The sequence below is a fragment of the Melanostigma gelatinosum genome (genome assembly GCF_949748355.1).
Source record: "Melanostigma gelatinosum genome assembly, chromosome: 5".
Lineage (NCBI taxonomy): Eukaryota > Metazoa > Chordata > Actinopteri > Perciformes > Zoarcidae > Melanostigma > Melanostigma gelatinosum.
This window is the reverse complement of record NC_136638.1, coordinates 27699962-27706637: the sequence shown is the minus strand read 5'-3', so window position 1 is coordinate 27706637 and position 6676 is coordinate 27699962.

Genomic DNA, 6676 nt, shown 5'->3' with positions numbered 1-6676 from the left:
GTTTGCTGCCAGAGAACACAGCATGTACACAATGGTTACTGCTCTGCACTGCTGCTGGCACAGCTTGTATTTAGGAAAGAAACATTTGCATCTACGCATCACTTCATTAAATCCAGGTCATGAAGAAAATATAAGAAATAGGGCAGGAGAGGTGAAGGCGTATCCAGACGGTCCTTTACTGCTGGAAGCTGCTCCTCCCACAGACAGGTAGAGTCTGGAGGGCAGATACAGAAAGACCTCCTCACACAGACAGGTAGAGTCTGGAGGGCAGATACAGAAAGAGAGACGAGGGGCTTCACAGGGAGGCGATCACACAAGTAGCCTCTCCGGCTCTGGCAGACCGCCGTCTTCTTACTCATGCAAGTCATACAAGCGATGATGTTGTCTTCTTCAGACAGCCGCTCTTCTACCTTCCGTGTCTGATGTTCACTTGGATCGTGCGGAGAGATCTTGACGTTGCCCATGACATGACATGACAAATCTGCACGTGACTATCGTGGCCTGTGACATCCTTACGGCTGAAAACGTGTCGATTCTGTCAAGAGACGAGACGAAGAGTGTCGAGCCCTCGAGCGTGAATTAAGCTTGAGGCTGTTTTTCACACTGAAGTTCAAAGTTGTTCCAGGTCTGACCTCAATAGTGCTGACACGCCGTCAGTCTTGGTGGTGTGCAGTTTGAGAAAATCGACTGAATGACTGAAACTTATGACTGAATGCTCTGATGATTGTTCATATCTGCTCTTGACTGGAACTCATATCGCTGAGCTGACAGCAATGTGAATGTGTGTAGAGTAAGTCTATATATATATATATATATATAGTGTAATTATACACACATATATACACATTGTCCATCCTCCATTGATTGAAATATTTCCTCCAATGATCTGGAATTTCAATTCTAGCTTTCAGGAAGAGTTGCTCATCTTCACGCTCCCTGAACTCCTCGCTGAGTATTTAGGGTTAGCAACCAACATCTGGACAATGTGTTTCTGGTTTTCCAGCAGCAGGTTTAACTTTCTCAGCAGCATCCTCAGAAAGTATTGGACAAACTGCAATATGTACGCTAAAAATGACTAATATCTGCAAATGAAGATGAAGAGCTGGATACTGAACGTACGCAGCCCTCACTGAGCAACAAGAGAATGTGGTGCACAGTCGCAGCACGGCCGGCCGTTTCAGTAGCAAACAGGAGGCGACTTCATACACCTGTCAGGGAATACAGGAACGCCCCCGAGACGGTGAGGGGGGGTCTGAGGTTTCAGGACACTGAATCAGCCTCCCAGAGCATCTGCTGAATCACAGCTCATATGTTCCTGAGCAGACAGGAGAGCAAGGCACGAACACTGCCAGGTTAGCAACACAAAAGCAACACAAAGCAACAATAGTGGTTACTTTAATGGTTAATGCCGGTTAATTTGGTGTGAACAGCATTATTTCCATGCTGGGACCTTTAAGGCTTTGAAATATCCATCGTGTTTGTTTTCCCTCAGTGGTTGCAAAGAGTGAAGTTCTAACTTTACCTCCAGCTGTTACTTTAAACCGTTAGCTTGCGTGGCTACGTTTAGCTCGTTAGCTTTGGCTGCAGGTATCAGAATACTTGAGGAACCAATGACACACTGATCAGCCTCTGGGACTTTCAGAGTAAACGTCGCTTTTGAGCAGAAAAGCGTCGGTTGGACGAACTAAAACGGCACAAAATATAAAGATACATTTTCACGACCTTCAACCAGAGTTCTGCTGAGTCCAGACTGACAGCACTGCTTTGGCTCAACCCAAGTGACCAGCACTGGAGTTTAACGCTCCTTTTGAAATGGATTTAAAATGAACAGCTAACTTTCTGTGGCAGTAATTTCCCTTCATTACCCCTTTACGCTGCTAAAAATGGACTGAAGCATAACAAAGGAAAACACTTCCTAACCTCTCACACGAACAGTATTTATGTCAAGGTTGATATGATCTTTGGATCAATACACTCTGACAATCAATACACTGAGCCTCTCAAAAGCAAGTGTATGTCACGATGGACTGAGATAACGACCACCGTTGATCTTCCTCGGTCCCGGGAGAGGCCATGCTTGTGTGTGTGTGTGTGTGTGTGTTTGAGCTCGCGCAACACGAAATGTGTGTGTTGATATGCATTTTTTCCCAAGAAGATCATTGACTGTCTTGGTGTGTGGATGTTTCTTATCATCTCGCCCGCTCTGTACTGTATGGTTACCGATGTGTTTTCTATTTGTTGTGCAATTAAATAAATGACTTTCTTACAGATGGAACTGACTGAATCAAAGTTGAGTCGATATTGCTGGATGAGCATTCGTGATATAAAATGTACCAGATCTAAAGGAGAGGAGGGGGAAACGAGAGAGAGACTGTGTGTGTGTGTGTGTGTCCTGCCTCTGTTTTGCTGAATCATGTCTCCCCCTGCAGCTACGTCGTCCTAATGCAGGACAGTAGTGAGTCCCCGGGTTTCCAATATCCCCGTTGTGCTTTGTGTGTGTTTCATTAATGTGTTTTTTTTGGCTCTTTCTATTCCAAAAAGGAGAATCTGATTATGGGATCCGAATGAGATGCTCCGTCTCTCCTTTAATGGCCGCCATCGAAGTGTCCTTGAACGAGCTGCTTAAACTGTAACGGAGCTGCAGCAGTGAAGCCTGAGGTTGTACTCGGCTGCTCGTATGGTATGTATAGGGTGTGTGTGTGTGTGTGCGTGTGTGTGTGATGTATGTGTATGTGTGTGTGATGTATGTGAGCCTCCCGTCCTCACGTTGCTGCAGCGCAGACAGATGAGTCATGCAGGAGAGTCGACAGCGGTGTCAGAAGCTTTGTTCCTTTGAGCTTCATTAGTCCTCATCAGGCCCCATTCAGACACAGGACAAGAGGGGGGGGGGGGGGGGGATGGAAGTGACCAAACCAAAGTAATGAAGTCTGCAGAGATGGAGAGCTGAAGTGGAAATGTTCTGTACCATTAAGTATTAAAACCTCATTCGATATCACATTCCAAATGTTGCAATTTCCCAAAGAATCCAGCTTCAAAACGAAACCACATGTCACGAGTGGACGTCTCCCATTGGTTTGTGGACGTTTTGAAGTTATTAGTTCGGCGATTTCACAGTCTGCATGTTTTGTTTTGTAATCAGTGAACAGGAAGTGACCATATCTAAAATGAGGAGGAGTGACATAGAGACGGCGTATACGTCTCTGGTAGAGACCTGTCAATCAGCGTGTAGCCCCGCCCTAAAGCATCCCCTGCTTTATGGTCTGTGTGACTCTAAATGGACCATAATGTACTAAATGAACATCATGCTGTATTGAAGAAGACTTGAAACTGGAGATTGAGACATAAACTCATGTTTACAATGTTTACTGAGGTAATAAATCAAGAGAGAAGTAGAGTCATTTTCTATAGACTTCTATACAACCAGAGGAGTCGCCCCCTGGTGGTCACTAGAGAGAATGCAGCTTTAACACATGAAGCATCGAACTGGACGTTTCCGCCTGATCCCGAGTTACTAATCTGACTGTAAACGAGTAGCTCATGGAGAACAACGTGTGTGGAGGCTATCAGTGTTCACCTGCTCTGCTACAAGTCAGGAATCAAAAGTCCTAAAGCAGTGATGTGAGGCAACAGTTTTTACAGTTGCCTCTGCATTGTTAGTTTAATCACACAGGGATCCAAACTCACTCTTTCTGCCTCTGGCAACAATGTATGTTGTCCCAACTTTTATTCCCGTCTTTCAGTCTTCTCCAGATGGCATTAGTATTGACAGAAGAGCTCAGACAATTAGCATTATAATGTTAACGTCAAGACTGCAGGAGCTTCATGAAACAAAGAGGCGAGTCATTTCATTTTGCCTGCGGACAAACTCGAACGCATGTGCATCACTAATTGCTCTCTGTCATCGGGACAGTAAAATGATTCACTTGGGGACAGTGAGACAAACCGTCTGTGTGTGTGTGTGTGCGTGCGTGTGTGTGTGCGTGTGCGCGTGTGTTTTGGTAGAGGGGGTAATGCTTTGAGCCAGGGGCAGGACTGTGTGTGTGTGTGTGTGTGTGTGTGTGTGTGCATACATGTGTGTGCTTCTTATAGTGTCCATAAATCACGATGTCTCCATCCTGTGAAGGAGAATGTGTTTTTCTCTATGAATCAATTCTTTATGAGTATTGAAGTGAACATGGTTGTAAACTGTACGTGTGTTTTAGTGCTGTGTGTGTGTGTGTGCGTGTGTGTGTGTGTGTGTTGGCTCACCTCCTCCCTCCCCCGCCTTGTCGTGTCTCGTCCACTCTGCGGTCCTAACAGGAGCTGGCAGCGGCAGCACAACACAACAAAAACACTGGAACACCAAATCCTGTCACACCCGAGAGACTGATTCAAATATGTAACTGCAGGCGAAAGGGACGCAGACTCGGAGAGGAGAGAAACCATCGCTGAAAGATAATCACCAGATAGAAAGTGCTGTCAGAGCCTCACATGAAACACTCAGCATCACGAGGATCGGTCAGCGCGGAGGGTTTAAACACGAGCAGCTTTACTCGTGGTGCAAACCTAAACAGTGTGAGGTCTGTGGCATCACGTAAAGGTTTTTAAATCTTGCTTTTAATACTTCTAAACTGCCATGGGCCCTCGGATTAGGAGGCCCCGCCCCCTCTCCTACATCTGAGCAAGACACCCTTCATACTTGTTCAGCCTCACTTTGTAGTTGTTTTGTCTCTTTGTGGACATGTTCAGTTTCTTTGTAGTTGTTTTGTCTCTTTGTGGACATGTTCAGTGTCTTTGTAGTTGTTTTGTCTCTTTGTGGACATGTTCAGTTTCTTTGTAGTTGTTTTGTCTCTTTGTGGACATGTTCAGTTTCTTTGTAGTTGTTTTGTCTCTTTGTGGACATGTTCAGTTTCTTTGTAGTTGTTTTGTCTCTTTGTGGACATGTTCAGTTTCTTTGTAGTTGTTTTGTCTCTTTGTGGACATGTTCAGTTTCTTTGTAGTTGTTTTGTCTCTTTGTGGACATGTTCAGTTTCTTTGTAGTTGTTTTGTCTCTTTGTGGACATGTTCAGTTTCTTTGTAGTTGTTTTGTCTCTTTGTGGACATGTTCAGTTTCTTTGTAGTTTACAAAGTGCTACTTTGTAGCAATCGCAATCACATTCTGTGACGCTCGCACGTGGTGATTGGGTTTAACCTCGATGACATGTTGGAGGTGTCGCCTTCAGCTCTTTCCTCTCTCTTGCACCACTGGGAGAACAGAACATGATGTTTGCAATGGTTTTGTACACAAAGATGTAGAGACCCTGGTGACAGGAAGTCTTCACACCCAAAGTGACAGTTTGTATTTCAACCACTCACCTCGTGTTGCCTTCGATTCTTAGAGGAAGCTTTGTTTTTCTCTCTCGTGGTGAAGGAAGAAAACAACAACACGGGCTGCAACGCGCCGTTTGAACTGAAAGCTGACTGTTTAAAACAGAAGAGCAGCTGCTCACGTGTGAGACTGTTTGTGTGGAAGTGTTTTAAAAAGTCAGGTGTTAGTGAGGATGCATGAGTTTGTATCGAGCACACACAACTTGATAAATGACACTTGGATTGTACTGCGCGAGTTGTGTGAGAGTTTTGAAAGAGATGTTCTGATATCGTTTTGCTGTTAAAAGCAGCTTCTATTTACTTCAGTTCATCAAGAGTTTGATTCTCTGTTCACCGATTATTAAGGAATCCAAAGCAACACTCGGTGAGTAACTGCTTCATGAAAATAGTATTCCTTTAAGTTTGTTCCAAACAACAATGGCGGCTGCTGAAGAGGTTAGCATAGATGCTGCAGTAGCATCCGTCATTTCAGAATGGGAGAGTATTTATTCATTGAAAGAAGAGCAAAGAACGACACCAAAGGTTCTTCTCAATGAAAAAACATGTTTCACTCTTCTACCGACTCGTCTCGGTAAGAGTTTGATTGACAGATGGCTCGTCCAATCACCTGCCACATGTATCTCTTTAAAGCGTCTGCTCTTTTCTAAACAGTTTCCGATAACGGTGCCCCGAGAACATTCAGACCTCCAGCACAGCTTCTGCTTTATTAGGCCGAGTGAAACACAGAGGCCACGAATCGGAACCAAGGAAAAGAGCAGAGTGACTCTTAACTGGCGTGTTCCTGACTTTTAAAGGTCAGCATTAGCTACCTGTAATCCTCGCTCAATACCAAGCACTGAGCCCGCCCCCGCCCAACTCCACGCTCCCATTCTGTCCTTCAAACATTCACACGTAAAGTTTCACAAAACACGAATTACCTCAAACAGAATAATCTCTGCTCTTGTTAATCTGGACCGTGTGACCTCGCTCTCGTCGTACACCTGAACGCCGCCACGCGCCAGCTGCCGCCGACAGATTTGAGGAATGAAAGGCCGAGGCGTCGCAGGCAGACCGCCGCTTCGTTTATTGGGAGCAGATGTTTGTGATCCGCCGCCATTACTGCTTCCGTTCCACTGCTACCGCTTTAACAAACACTAAAATCCTCGTTGTTGCTTTGTTTTCTTTGTTCAAGCAAGAATCTGGAAAGTTAGAAGATGCCCTTGGATGGAGTTGGAAGTGTCAGCGGATAGCGAGAGAAAGAAAAGAGAAGGCTTTGTGATTTTAACACAATCAGTCACTTGGGACCAACGGTGGAAAACAAGCAGCGACTAATTAGTTGTAAGAAAGTCAG